Source organism: Delphinapterus leucas, chromosome 11 (genome assembly GCF_059928025.1).
Source record: "Delphinapterus leucas isolate spDelLeu-1000000601 "Yukka" chromosome 11, BTC_Dleu_Yukka2, whole genome shotgun sequence".
NCBI classification, from domain to species: Eukaryota; Metazoa; Chordata; class Mammalia; order Artiodactyla; family Monodontidae; genus Delphinapterus; species Delphinapterus leucas.
In genome coordinates this window covers 52,296,383-52,312,117 of record NC_143139.1, presented here as the reverse complement: position 1 = coordinate 52,312,117, position 15,735 = coordinate 52,296,383, and the positions used below count along the sequence as shown (strand labels likewise).

The following is a 15,735-nucleotide window of genomic DNA, read 5'->3' as shown; positions in this document are numbered from 1 at the left end:
GATCTGTTCTTTCATATATCCTTAAGGTTTCCTAGTAGTAGAGAAGACCAGATTCTTCAGTTAAATTTTTTAAAAACTTAAAATTTTTAGGTGGAATATTGACATGTGAAAATTATCATGCTCCATCTTTTAGGAGATTAGAACATCCTGGGAACTAGTTTAATGTGCTTCAGTTTTTATATTATTCTCAGAGTATGATTCTCAGAATTAGCTTTTCTGGATGTGTGGTGAAAAAAATATATTACATGGTCATTAAGTTTGGGAAATGCTACATACTTGAAGATTCAAAAACAATATTAGCTTAATACAGGCATATCTCGGAGATACTGCACATTCAGTTCCAGACCACTGCAATAAAGTGGACTACATGAGTTTTTGGTTTCCTAGTGCATGTAAAATTTACATTTACACTATTCTGTAGTCTGTTTTACAATAACATTGCATGTAAAAAAACGATATACATACCTTAATTAAAAAATAATGCTGTTGGAAAAATGTGCTGATAGACTTATTTGACAGAATGTTGCCACAAACCTTCAAGTTGTAAAAAAAAAAAAAAAAATGCAGTATGTGCAAAGCGCAATAAAATGAAGTATGCCTATATAGTCATACAGAGATCTAGCAGACTTTTCCAGGTGCTAGGGACCCAGTGAACAAGACGAGGTGTCTGCCCTCACGGGTATGTACTCAGAAGGGGCTGTTAGCTTCAGAGAAAACCAAGTTAAAAATGAGACCTAGGCCTTTCTCACCTTCTGAGATGGCCCACACTCTGTGGAGTGTGTTTCTCTCTAAATAAATCCACTTCTTACCTAAAAAAAAAAAACAACAAAAAATGAGAGCTAGTGGAATAAGGTGACTTAGGCATCAGGTCACAAATTTTGTACTGGGCACACAGCTACGCTGGGACACAGTATAGAGATAGATAGGACAGGACCCAAATCTTTTAGGAGATTTGAAACTGAAATTTAATGCTAGTAAAATCTTAGGATTATTTTATATAATAGGCTTTTGTGAATCTATTCAGTGGTTAGTTCACCAAAAAGTTAGTGGATTATTTTTAAATACTTAAGGAAGCTAACAGAAGATGTGAGTTGGAAAGTTCAAGAAAGTTCATGGCCTTTTTTTGCCTTTTGGTATAATTTTGAACAGAGTTTGTGAGGAAAAGGCAAATACATAAATGTTTATTCATGAAATAAAAATTTGCTAACATTATCTAATTAAGCCATGATGATATCAGCCTAAATATACCAGCTGTTTCCTTTTTTTTTCCCATCATAGGAATTGTCTACATCAGTGATGTTACACACTTAGTGCATATTTAAAATTTGGCAGCATTGTTACGTATGTTTTTTCTGGATTTTTGAGGTCAGAAGCCAGTACCAGGGATATCATGTTTTCTGAGGCTGATAATCTCCAATTTGACTCCAATGGTAGATAGTAGCTTTGAGCTTTCATCCAGGGCCTTTCAGTGATGTTAGTCTGGTCACTTAAGGTTGTCTAGTCATGAAGTTTGTACAGTCAGAATTTAACTTAAAAGTTAACAAAATCAGAGTATCACTATCAAAAAACGTATTTGAGAAACATGTTCTCAAGTGTCCTATGTCCTCTGGCAAGTTGGCTGTGAAAGAGAAATTGTCTTGCATAGCTTGTGACGGGGACCTCTACGGTCACTGAGTTCCTGAATTGTGTGGCCAGCAGGATTCTTCCTACCTCCAAATTGTAGCGGGAAATTTAGACTAGCATTCCAGAATGAGTGCAACGTACGATCACCTCTTTGTTGCTTTTTTCCTGGAGGTTATAAATTGAGAAGTATAGCATAGTCCTTTAATCTCTTAAATGATTAGCTTCATAAAATTTGTCATCTCTTTATTTGACTGATATTTTCCAGTGAATTCTGTAAAACCACCAGATGGGGCTCAAGCTAAGCACCAGATCATTTTTTGGAATTATACTGAGTGGGCTGAATCACATTAGGGATTGAATGTGACATTTTATTTTTGTTTTTTAAGAAACTAAATTTAAAATATCATCTAAGGATAATCAAAACTGCTTTCATTTATTGGTTGCTTTGCATATCAGGCTTTGTTCTAAATTATTTAATCCTAAACTCTTCAATTGAAGTATTAACTCATTTAATCCTCCCAGCAATCCTTTGAGTTTGGTATTGATATTATCTCTCTATACACCAGGGGAAACGGAGGCACACAGGCCATATAGCTGGGATTCAAAGTCAGACAGTCAAGCTCCAGAGCCTATGCTCTTGCAGTGCCATTCTGCCTCTCAAGGGTGTGCAAACTCTTGCTAAGTAAAAAAGGTAGTTTTAGGGTAGAATACTTATTTTTGGTTCAATCTGTTCGGGGGGCTCAGGATCAGGTGAAGAGCTGGTTTCAGTAGAGAAATGATTTATTGACCCCTTCTCAAATCTCTAGGCCTAAACCAGGCTGGAGTTCCTTTGGTAGCATGCCCTTAGAATGGGCTGATCCCACCCTAAAGGTATAGCCCAGATTCAGTGGTACCCAAGCTACTAATCAGAGAAGGAATGTGAACTGCCATTGACACTCTAAAGTAGAATCTAGTGGTTTTGACTACATGTTTTTTTCTAATGTCACGTTTTAGATACATTTTCCTCCTACTAGTTCACATGCTGCCTAAATATGCAGCAGAATATATGCTTATGAGGAAATCTGAATATTTTCAAAATTTGGATCAATATATCTGGGATATGATTTTTAGGAGTTGGAGAAAAAAAAGTAACTGGCTATAAATGACTTGATTTAAATATCTGAAATGGACTGGTGTTGATGGTGAGGGTAGTGGTGTGCAGGAGTAGTGAAGTGCTAGCCACGAAATAGAATAAATAGAAATCTAAAGAGACCTCAGGGAATTCCCGAATTTATAAATACTACAATTGAGATGCAGATGGTGGGCTGTTGACTAAGATTACTAGCTAAGCAACTAACTTCTGATGCCACCTGGCAGAGTGATTCACATTTATGCTATAGTCAAAAAATACAAAGCTTTTCCCCTGTATTTGCCGGAATGTAAAAACACCATTGCAGCAGGCACATGCCAGTTTAACAAGGAAATGTTCGGGGGGAATAGGGAACTGTTAAATACTCATGCCAGGTTAAGGCCACTCTGTTGTTCCCAGGACCCCATCAGGCAGCAGGAGGGCCAGGGCGAGGTTTGTGCCTGCTTACAAAAACCCTTAAACTTTACACAGTTGAATGCCAAGAGTCTTTCGCACCTATTTTAGAATAGGAGAAGAATAGGATGCGGTGTCAAATAGGACTCATTTGCTAGAATACTAGTGATAACACCAACATTTAGAGAATGCTTACTGTGTTAAATGCTTTACCTGTATTATTTCATTTAATCCCTAAAACAATACTGTGGGGTCAGTACTCTTATTATCTCTATTTGCAGAGGAGGAAACAGCTTTGAAGAGGTAAGTAAAGTTGCCTAAAGCTGTGCAATTATTAAGTAGTGGGCAAAGCTGTCCCAGAGTGTAGAATGAATGTCTCTGAAGGGTTTGATTGAATCTAAGGAAGAACCTTCTAACTAAGATGATTGTTGGGAGGTGGAACAAGCAGCTTGGGAGGATATCCTGTCAAGCTAAGACTGGCCAGCCACTTGTTTGGAATGTGGCAGAATGGACTCAAATATTGTACTTGGAATTTCAGTAGAAAGCTGGTGAAGTACTTTCCAGCTTAGAAGGGCCTTGCAGGAAGTTGTCACTTTGAAATGTGTTGTGCTTACTTTGCCCTTAGATAGTTTTTTGGCACCCCACGATTGCAGACTTAAGTATCTTTTTGGTGGAAGTAACAAAATCTGAAATCTTAAATTTGTTAATGTCGTTAAGTCTGGTATTCATTCCACGAAGTTCCACTTTAAAGTATGGAAAAACGTTATGAACATCTGCTTTAAACAATGAATGGGGTGAAGTCCTTTGCATTTTAATTTAAAAACGGCATAGTTTTATAATACATTAAGTTTATAATATGCAGAGTGTGTTTAATTTCCTAAAGCGATGACTTGTCTTGGCATTATGCTGTCTTACGAAACACTTTCTCATTCTCACATTGTCTTTATAGTTTTCAATATCAGCAAAGCCTTTAAATAGTCTTAGTTGGGTGTTGTGTATCACTGTACAGTAACTGCTAGTACATATGGTATTTCTGATCCGTGTAATAAAGTACATTTGTCATGTATCTTGTGATCTACATACCTTTCAGCTGTTACTTCATAAATCTGTTCCATCAGAGAACTGCTTTGTACAGCAGTGGTTCAAGCTGCTTCTAATAAACTAATATTTTGTGTCTTTTATATGTAATCAACGGGGAGTATTATAGACTTGTGCCTCTGTGGAGAAACATTCCACTAAACTTCTTTTCTCTTGACAATAATGGGGGAAAAAAATAGCTTGGGAAGATCACAGATGTTCAAGAAAATATGTTGTTTGCTCTTAAAAGTCAACTGAAGATCTTTTGTATTGCTCCAGGTTTTTTGTTTGTTTGTTTGTTTTTATTTATTTTTTTAATGCTTTAGAGAAGAAACAGTTTGAGATATGTGATGGGAGCACGGGGAGATAGGATTACAAATTTCAGTGGAGACCCACATTGGGTGCTGTTTTTCAAAATTCTAAAAAGCTTCATCTTGCTCACACAAAGGGGTGATATTCTGAGCAGAGTGGTAGGTAGTTGGCCAAAGACTGGTCATTCCTACGTGCTTTCCTACTCAGACATAAGCGTTCTGCTCTAGGTTTAGTCTTTGTTCTGTCCCAAACTTCAAACTAATATTGTCTTCACAAGAGCATAGGTATTTACTAACGCAGGCAGTCCCTTGAGTAATTGGATAGGGGCTATTGTCTTTCTCCAGCTGTAGAAATTTGCTCAGTGGGTAAGCTCTCCACAGACTAGGCAATGGGTTATTGATAACTGTGTAGTAAAATATTCATGGAAAATGCTTAAGGAAGCTGTAGGCCATGGGTGAAATTGGTATGGTTGTCCTTTATAAGCCTGTGAATCTTTAAGAAGAGTTGCCATAAAGAGAATGGGAATCGGCTGTTCCGAATCTCCACTGACGAAATGGGTTTTAACTGTAGCAGAAGGGATTTGAGTTAAATGTAAAGAAGAACTTCCTGAATGTGAGTGTTATTTGAAGCCAGGTATGGGTTGAGAAGAGGTGTTGAATTGTCTCTGGAAGAGAGAGAGAGCGCTAGAGAAAGAAATGAAAGGGGGCGGAGAGTGGGAGACCCCCACTTGAGATGATTTAAATGTAATTCTGCCCAATGGTTATGAGTCCTTTATTCTCTTTTCTCACACTCACATCTCAGGTTTTGAGGTTTAAAAGGTCAGACCTAAAGAGTATACTTTAGTCATTAGAACTAAAGTGCCAGAGGACCCCTAGGTCCGGAGGTTCTTTTGGTGTAATTCTTAATTGAAATGAAATGCTAAGTTGTGACCGACCAGTGGATGAGAAAATTGACTCAGGGTTGATTTTCCACCCTTGTCATTAAAGACCAGTGTACACACTGAGCTCACAGTGCCAGAGAGGAATTTGACATTGAGCAATTTCTGGAAAGGCAAGTGGTTGGTAGGCTGTGACCACTTAGGCTTGGGATGGGTTAGAGGGCTGGGGGAAGGGTACAGCTGCCACGTTGCTGCTTGGGCATGTGCCTACTAAATATTTTTTCCAGGAATACTCCAGCAGGACCAGAGGGTTGCAGATCAAACTTGGCGCTTTAAATTCCAGAGAGCAGAGACTGAGAGGACAGGGTAAGTTTACCCTTTCCTTTTTTTTTTTTTCCTGGCTGTCACCACCCTGTCGTGTCCCCATTTGGTACTCTTTTGCACCTCCCTCTTCTTTGCTTTCCTTCAGTCTGTTTTTCTTGCATATAACTGAAAGAAAAAAAAATTTTTTTTAATAAAAACTTAAAGCTGCGAGTTAAACATTATTTACTTCTTAGGGAAAAAAAAAAAATCCCACCAAGTTTAGTTGTAAGTGCTTTTGTTTATAAATGACCCCTGGCATTTTTCTTTGTGGTCCAGTGACAATAGCTCAAATAGATTTCCCACTTCTGTGGTGTTTTTCCTCACCAGTTTGTCTTTCTCTCTTCCTCTGCATTTTCCTCTTTTTTTTTTTTTTACTTTTTACTTATTTATTTATTATTTGGCTGCATTGGGTCTTCATTGCTGCACGCGGGCTTTCTCTAGTTGCTGTGAGTGGGAGCTACTCTCCGTTGCGGTGCACGGGCTTCTCACTGCGGTGGCTTCTCTAGTTGTGGAGCACGGGTTCTGGAGCGCAGGCTCAGTAGTTGTGGCACATGGGCTTAGTTGCTTCGCGGCATGTGGGATCTTCCTGGACCAGGGCTCGAACCTGTGTCCCCTGCATTGGCAGGTGGATTCTTAACCACTGCACCACCGAGGAAGTCCCTCTTGTTGTTCTTAATAGTTTTACCACCTATGCATGAATCCCTAAATACCATAACTTTGTTTTGTCTATTATTTTTTTTATTATTTAAAAAAATTTTTTTAAATTTATTTTTGGCTGCGTTGGGTCTTCGCTGCTGCTCATGGGCTTCCTCTAGTTGCGGTGAGCAGGGGCTACTCTTCGTCGCAGCGCGTGGGCTTCTCATTGCGGTGGCTTCTCTTGTTGCGGAACACAGGCTCTAGGCCCGCGGGCTTCAGTAGTTGTGGCACATGGGCTCAGTAGTTGTGGTTTGCAGGCTCTAGAGTGCAGGCTCAGTAGCTGTGGCGCACGTGCTTAATTGCTCCAAGGCATGTGGGATCTTCCCAGACCAGGGACGCAACCTGTGACCCATGCATTGGCAGGCAGATTCTTAACCACTTCGCCACCAGGGAAGTCCTGCATTTTCCTCTTTTAAAAAAAATTTTTTCTTCACTGGCCTCTTTTTCTGTGTGGATATTACTTCAATTTCCTCCTTAGGCTCAAATCACTATCCTTCTTGCATTCTCTCTCTCCCCTCTCATCTCAGTTTTTCCACTTACTATGTTTTTCTTCCTCTTCGTTTTCACCCTCATCTTCTAACCGGATGCATAAATAGAAGATATGCTTTACAACAGGGGCAGGCCAATTGGCTGGTCATCTGGTTTTGCAAATAAAGTTTTATTGGAACGTAGCCAGGCCCACTCATTCATGTATTTTCTATGACTGCTTTTGTGCAACAGAGGCAGAGTTGAATACTTATGAATGAGACCCTCCTCTGGCCTGAAAATCCCAAAATATTTACTATCTGGCCTTTTAATATATTAAAAAAAATTTTTTTTGGCCTTTTAAGAAAGAGTTTGCTGAATCCTGCTTTAAAATATTTTCTGTATTTATTAATGAAGGCTTTTTGTTCCTTATCTGGAAATTCAGGTGAGTTGGATCTGTTTTATGTCTCCCTACTTAGTGAAATTGAGTTGCATTTTATATTTGCAAATTTCCCCAAATTTCTCACTTAAAGGCAGTGGTATCCAAAAGAAAAAAGACAAGCTTACCGTCCTGACTATCAAAGCTAAGTGAGTAATGGTGGTCGTTTGTGGTGTGTGTGTCTGTGTGTTTAGATGTCTTCCCCACCTTCCACCTCCTACTGGGCTCTTTTTAGTCTTTGGGGGGAAAAAAAAAGATAATTCCATTGTAAAGCTCTTCAAAAATCTTGCAGCCAACTTTTCCTTTAAGTCTATGAACCATTTTTGGAAATGTTAAATGCTGGAGAAAGGACTCTTAATTTAATATGGCACCTAGAATACTGACACATAAAAGCATTTCAATGTAGTTTTATTTGGTGGGTGGTCTATTTGAAGATGTTTCACACAAATACCCTTACAGATTGGTTTCATTAACATGAAATTAATATGAACTAAAATAATCATAAGACTTAAGGCTGAAAAGTGTTTTAGAGATGACCTATTTTAACCCTGCGCTTTTCAACAGATGAGGAAACTGTTGACGTCCCACCTTCGCCGAGATATTAGGAGTTCATGACCCAGTTCAGAGACCATGTCTCTTTACTCTCAGGCCAATCTTTTTCTAAACCATAAGGCAGTGACAACTGGCCACACAAATGTAACATTCTGACTAATGTCAAGATTAATTCTATTCTTTTCCTTTCTATAAAAAGAGGGGCTGCGGACTTCCCTTGTGGTCCAGTGGGTAAGACTCCATGTTCCCAATGCAGGGGGCCTGGGTTCGATCCCTGGTCAGGGAACTAGATCCCACATGCCACAACTAAGAAGTCTGCATGTCGCAACTAAGAGGTCCACATGCCACAACTAAAAGTTCCCACATGCCGCAACTAAGACCCAGCACAACCAAAATAAATAAATAAATATAAAAAAAAAAAAAAAAAAAAAGAGGGGCTGCTAAATGAAGCGATGGTATGTGATTAGTCTTTTCTGCAGCTCTATTCCTGCTGTGGTTAATAACCAAACCTTTCCCATTGGTGGCTGTGCCTCTTTACCTCACAGGCAGTGTAGTATCTTTTAGTTAAAATGAAACAACACAGTAACAAACTTCTCCTCTTGCCCTGTGCCCCCATAAAAGGCTGGATTTTTGTTTGTTTGTTTCTACTCTCTTCTAATTCACCCTGTGTAGTTATCGATTTCTTTTTATATTTTATTATTTTTTCTCATAAAGGTAATACGTGTAATGTTGTAGAAAACCTAGGAAAGTCTAAATGAAATACAATCATTCATAATCCAGCCACCCAGAGATTATGTATATGTGTCTATATTTTCATAACTGTCTCAATACTGTACAGTTTTATATTCTGTTTTCTTAACTTTACATCGTGAGGATTTTCCCCACGCCACTGAAAATCTTTTGAAACATTCCCTCATATTCTGTCTCGTGGGTAAACTACATTTTCTTGTTTGCCTGTGTTTGGACATTTAAATTTTTTACAAAATATTTTTGTGTGTGTGATTAAAATACTTCCCTGTAATATTAATGGCCTTACTAATCCTTATCTGAAATTCTTGTAGAAGAGTTTTAGAAGAGAATGAACTTTTCTTAAAAAGACTCCTGATCCATATTGCCAACTCACTTTCCTGAAAGGCTGAAACAATTAATAATCCTTCCCTGGAGCATGTGACTGCCTGTCTGGGGCACACTGGAGGGGCTGTAAATTAAGCTTTTAAAACATTCCTTTCAATATGTCACTCTCCAGCTAGGAAACTTCCCATGGCTGCAAGATCAGATCTAAGCTTCTTAGTGTGTACGCTCTTCCATTTCTTCACTTCCAGCTAATTTCTCAACAACCGCAATCTGGCATCTGCCCCCATCTGGCTGGAGGCATCGAGGAAACAGCCCTAGACTAGACTAAGTGTCAGGAAACTAGGGTTCAAATCCCAGCCCTGCCACTTAGTAGTATGTGACCTTGGGCAAGTAACTTAATTTCTTTAAGCCTGTTTCCTCAGGCTTTAAAATGGAAATAAAAAAACAGACCTTGATTTTGGGGGCTCCCATGAGATAATAGAGGTAAGAAATATTTTTAATCTGTGGAACACTGTCAACGTTAGGGGGTGTATTGTTATTGAGACTGCTCTTGGGGTAGCGTGGTAACCACCAAATATTTCTGATCCTCGTAGGCTCGTGGGAGAATTTTACTTCCCCACCCCTTGCATTGGAATGTGGCCACGTGACTGACTTCCGCCAATGAGATAGGAGTGGAAGTGACACATGCATTTGCATGCAAAATCTTACGAGCTAGGCCTTAGTCAGCTACTCTCCCATTCTCTCTCCTGTGCTAAGGGCAATGCTGCAGGTGGTTGCTGCCCAGGTCCTGAAGGAAGAACATCAGTGTGGAGAGGAATTCCCTGCCACCCAGTGATGGGCATGTATCTTGAGCAAGACTTTGTTTTCTAAAGCCTAAGGTTTGGGGTGGTTTGTTACTGCACTCTCACCTAGTGGTACAAGCCTACTCTTGGTGTGTCTTTCTGTGTAGTCCTTGGTATGACTGAAATTTTTGAAACCCTCTTTTCCTTTGACTTGGTGCCACTCACACTCTTGGTATTTTCCTCCATCTCTAACAAATCCTCAGTCTCCATTGTATTCTCTTCCTTTTCCACTCAAATATGCACATAAGATGAGTATCTGACTTCCTCTCCTTTCGTTATATGCTTACCTTCGTCAACTTAGTTCACTCTGACAGCTTTAAATATTATGTCTTTCTTAGCCCTGTATGTTTGAAAAAGGTTTCCAGTTTGAGGATTACTGGTCTACCCTTTTTCTTACACCTTGAGGGCAGGGACCCTAAACTGGAATCAGATGGCCAGCTGACTCTTCCACTCGTCTACCTGCCAGAGACCTAACCTCTCTATGCCTCTGTTTCTGCATATGTAACATGGGGTTAATTGTAGTTCCTACTTCACAGGTGGTTGTGAGGATTAAACAAGAAAATATATGTAAAACACTTCCTGCCTACCTAGGACACAGTAAGTTTACTATAAATGGTGGTGGTTGTTTGGTTGTTACACATCTTTTCTCTCCTTCACTCCCCAAGTTCTATCTCCAGTTTCTGGTAAGATATGCTTAGAAGTAGAAGACCCATAAGAAGTGTTTGTTTTAGTTCTAACATCACACTGATGGCTGATAATAGGAGTGAAAAATTGGTACCCTTGCCCTGAAGATGCTTTGAGCAGTGTTTACTTTTTTTTTTTTAAGGAAAAGTCCCAAATCAAAAGAGCTTTTATTGAATCTTTAATATATCACAAATGAGTCTGAAGAATCATCTGGTATCTTTCTGTTTCTGTAGCCAGACCACTCGGATCTTGTTCATCAGCCTACTGAACTGTTCCTTTTTCAGAAACATAGATACCATCCAAAAATTTTCTGATGTCCTTGTTTTTAACTGTTGTGGCTTGCTAAATCAAAGCAGCTGAATTTTTTTTTAAACATCTTTATTGGAGGATAATTGCTTTACAATGTTGTTTTAGTTTCTGCCGTATAACAAAGTGAATCAGCTATATGTATACATATATCCCCATATCCCCTCCCTCTTGCGTCTCCCTCCCACCCTCCCTACCCCACCCCTCTAGGTGGTCACAAAACACTGAGCTGATCTCCCCGTGCGATGCAGCAAGCAGCTGAATTTGACACAAGTTTAATATCATTTCCTTCAAGAATCAACTCATCTTTCTGGGCTTGAGATACTGAACAAGCAACGCCTGGCCTCATCTGAACCCTGTGGGTGTATTTTTCACCCCCAAAATTTCAGATTTCAACAAGAGAACCATTCTCCTGAATAACAACGTTGATGGGGAAGTGCGCATACACAGACCTCATCTGTAACGGAAGCCCATTGTAACACCCTTGATCATGTTCTATACATGACTACAGATAGCGTCAACAGTTGCCAGTTCCTTTCTATTTCCCTACGTTTGTCAGCTTGAAGCCTCTTCTTTTTCTTTCCAAGGAGACTGAGTTCTACACTGATGTGATTGAAGCCCCATTGCAGGGTGCCTCTGGGGCCCTTCACAATAACCGCGTGTCCCTTTGGAGTAACGTGGACATTTTTTGGAATGTCGACAGTCTGATTGTTGAGAATGGTCTTCATTCTTGCAGCAGATGCGGCAAAGAGCTCCTTTTTTAAAATTGAATATTGCCTTTAGGTGGGTCAGGCACTTCTAAGTTCTCACAGTAATCCCTACACCCTGTTGTTTTCTACACAGTTACCTGACTGACCCTGGGAGGAAATCAGCTTTCCGCAAGCCTGCTCTACCTACACTCACTCATCTTTCCCTTATGTACTCCGGGCCTATCACTGCCAGGCACCCTGGCTTCCACTGGCTTTTCCCCTGAGAACATCTTTTTTTATGATAAAATACACATAGTATAAAATGTACCATTTAATCTGTTTTTAAGTGTACAATTCAGTGGTATTAAGTACATCCACAATGTGGTGCAACCATCACCATTATCCATTTCCAGAAATTTTCCATTACCTGAAACAGAAACTCTGTCCCAGTTAAACAATAACTCCCCATTCCACCCTCCTCTCAGCCTCCAGTAACCACTGTTTGACTTTCTGTCTCTGTGAATTTGCCTATTCTAAGTATACCTCGTACAAGTGGAATTATACAGTGTTCATCCTTCTGTGTCTGGCTTCTTTCACTTAGCTTATTTTTTTCAAGGTTGTGGCATGCGTCAGGATTTCATTCATTTTAATGGCTGAATAATATTCTATTGTATGGATATACCACGTATTGTTTATCCATTCATCTATTGATGGACATTTAGGTTGTTCTGCTGAGAATATCTTGAAGCTCACGGTGCTGGCTCATCCAAGTTCTTCAATCTCAGACAAACTTCCCTTCTTGAAACTCCTTTGTACTCTTTGTCTGCCTCAAAGTCATATACTGAGTGATGAAAATATTGGGGAAGGAGGTCGGGAAGGAGCAGAGGAAGAGGTCCCAGACCATGTAAATGTGATGGTGATAGATCTTTAATTTCTTTTTGCAAACAAATGTATGATTTTAAAAAATACTCTTAGTTAACAATTATAATGCTGTAGGTTTCACATGTTTTTTTTTTGGTAGCTGATTTCTTGTGTTTTTCAATGCGTTTTGACTGCTACAGATAGCTTTTGTTGTTGTTGTTTGGAAAGTTGGTGGTAGGAGATACCCGGAGCCCCTCAAAGCTGTACTTATGCTGACTTGTGACACCTATTATTTTGTTTGGGATATAACTTCTGAATTTGGGAGGGTTGCATATCTCATGTCTTTGGCACAGTATATTAAGTTTCTCCAGGGAAGAGACCATTCTATGGTTTGGTGTATCCAGATAAAAAAGCTTATATTTCTTAAAGAACTTGATGCATACTTGGCACTCCTTAAATCGTTTCCTTTTACTTCCTGTTTCTTTTAGCAACATCAACACAATATCATGCAGCTAGTAGGCATGTTGTAGTTTACTATTTACTCCATAGCTTGATTCATCTATGGAGTCTAGCTTTCCAGAGTGCCTGCTTTTTTAAATAAAAATTGACACTAGAATATTTGAAATATTCATCTTCCCTCATAACCACAAACATTCTAATTAGAATACATTCAGTACTGATCTTGAGCTATAATACAAAGTTATCCATTTATATCAGCACTGAGTGAAAAAAAATTTCAGGGGCAGAGGATGAAGTTTTTCCTTGCCTTCTCTGTGAGCTGTGCTAGTTTGCATCCCTGGTTTATATAGTAAAATATTTTAGTGCTTATTATAGCATCTTAACTCCCTGAGATTTACCAAGGACAAATGTGATCTTAATATTGTATTGTATTTCATTTCACAGGTTTGTTTCATAACCTCAATAGTTATTTCTATTTGCAATTCTGTTTCCTTTCTAAATGTGTTAATAAAATGCTTGCACTAGGATTGGCTTGATGCCAGAATTCAATATGGTCATTCTTCAAGTAAGTGATAAAACTCGTGACAGTGTAGCACTTAGAGATCTTTGGATGCATCCTAACTATACAAGTGGGGAAACTCTTAGTTCCTTATAGAGTTAAATTAAGGTCAGACCTGGTTTCCGACATGAAGTTCAGATGTATTGGCAGATCCCCATGCTTGCATTTATTATACTGTAATTTGGGGCTTAAAGAGTTATATCCAGTCCATCCCCAACATCTGGATAGTGTTTATAACGATCACATTTGATCCTAATGTAATTTTGTTGGGGAATTCACTAGAATTCCTCTGTTGGCTACATTACAACTGAACATGAGATCTACTAAAATATTACCCCAAACTAGTGTATATCTACAGAGAATATAAATATAGATAGATTTCATCCCCCATCCAACCCCCCTGCCACTAAGGCATCATGATCATCTAGCGGGGCTTCCTTGTCTCCATTGATAAAAATGGGGGTGATGCTTTAACAGCAGCCAACATTCATCAAGCGTTTTGAACCTTGAAAAGCAGAGCAAGCACAAAAATCTTTCAAGGGTGATTACTGTACATGTGCAACCACAATGGCAGCATCATAGACTCAACAGACAGGGATGACATGAGCTTGTTGGTGATTTTTTCCTTTCATTTTCATTTTGATTTAGATGCAATTCCTTACTGTTAGGAAAACATCACTTGGAAAGTAGAGCCAAAGGATTGGTTTTAACCACCCTCCCCCATCAGTGGAAGCCCCAAATGAATCAAGTTGAACCTTTTAAAGGCTATTAAGGGAGTCTTTAATTATGTGAGGGGGACACGGGGGAGGGCACAGGGGAAGTTTGGCAATGCAGTTTTAGGACCTCCCAGCCCTGCCAGCAGGGAGATTATTAGCATATTTCACATAATTTGTGCGCAACCATATACTCTTCCCATGAAATAATTTTAACATTCAAAAAGAGGTAGATGAGAAAAGAAAAAGACAGATAGGGAAGGACAGAGGCTGCAGCAGTCTTTAGAGAGGGAAAATTATTTCATTAAATCTAAATAGCATATGCTTTTCTGATGCATAGCATATGCAAGTCTATGCAAATTATTTAATAGCAGTGCACTCAGAGTAATTTCCATTTCCTCCCTTGCTTGTGACGGGAATATTCCTTTTAATCAGATTAGATGACATCCTCTGCAAACTTTTGGGGGTTTCAACTTAATTTACCATGCTAAGTAGTTAGGGTAATTTGAAGTAAAGCAATCAGTGGGCTGAAATGAAGCCAAACCTCATTTCTGTCTTTGCGATGCGGAGCTGGCCAGCTGCGTGAGCCCCACAGGACTTCTTTCCCCTCCTCTCCTCGCCCTGCTCCCCAGCACCCGAGACCTCAGCAGAGTTACTAGTGGCCAGTTCCTTGTTTTGATGGCACCTAGTCAGATCTGTTTTGCATCCACAGAGCTTGCATACGATGCTGTATTCCATTGGCTCTCGATGACGGTCACAATTTATGGTGCTGCCTCAAGCAATGATGGAAAGATGAATTCACACTCCTTAAAAACTTTTTCACCTGGGGAGGTCATGGACCCCTGAAGGGGTCTTTAAAATGATCTGAAGGGGCCCTGCAGATATTCCCAGTCTAGAGTTTCTGGAAAAAGGGAGCAACATTCAGTCCAGTACCATGGATGGGCAAGAAAAGTCTTTGCAGGGAAGAATTCATGCGAACCCACACCTAAAGGTGACAGCCACTTATCAATGGTGCCTGTGCTGCATGAGTAGTGCCTTGGCAAAACTATGAAGCTTGTTTTGAGCTGTTGCTCACAGTTGTGTGGGCTTTGTGTCTCACGATTCCAGGGGGTGCCATTGTCTTGTAGTCAATGGGAGAATCTGGACAGTTGATACCTACACTTGTCCAGCAGATGGCAGTAAAGGGTCTTTTTTAAATTTTTTAATTTCTTTTTTTTTTTTTTGGCTGCTTTGGTTCTTCGTTGCTGTGCGCGGCTTTCTCTAGTTGCAGGGAGCAGGGACTACTCTTCGTTGCGGTGGCGCAGGCGTCTCGTTGCGGTGGCTTCTGTTGTTGCAGAGCACAGGCTCTAGGCGCGGGCTTCAGTAGTTGTGGCTCGCAGGCTCTAGAGCGCAGGCTCAGTAGTTGTGGCGCACGGGCTTAGTTGCTCCGCAGCATGTGAGATCTTCCCGGACCAGGGCTTGAACCTGTGTCCCCTGCATTGGCAGGCGGATTCTTAACCACTGCGCCACCAGGGAAGCCCCCAGTAAAAGATCTTAAGGATAAAATTACTTTTAAAATTGTATCAACTAACAGCTTGAACTTCAGGACCAGAGGCTGCTCGACCTTCCCTTTCACCAGTCCT

The 15,735-nt window shown here is 39.9% G+C and overlaps 1 pseudogene; it reads right to left on the bottom strand.

Annotated features, from left to right (window-relative positions):
* Positions 1-9,328: 9,328 nt before the first annotated feature.
* On the bottom strand, positions 9,329-12,127 carry LOC149748025 (large ribosomal subunit protein uL6 pseudogene; annotated as a pseudogene).
* Positions 12,128-15,735: the final 3,608 nt, after the last annotated feature.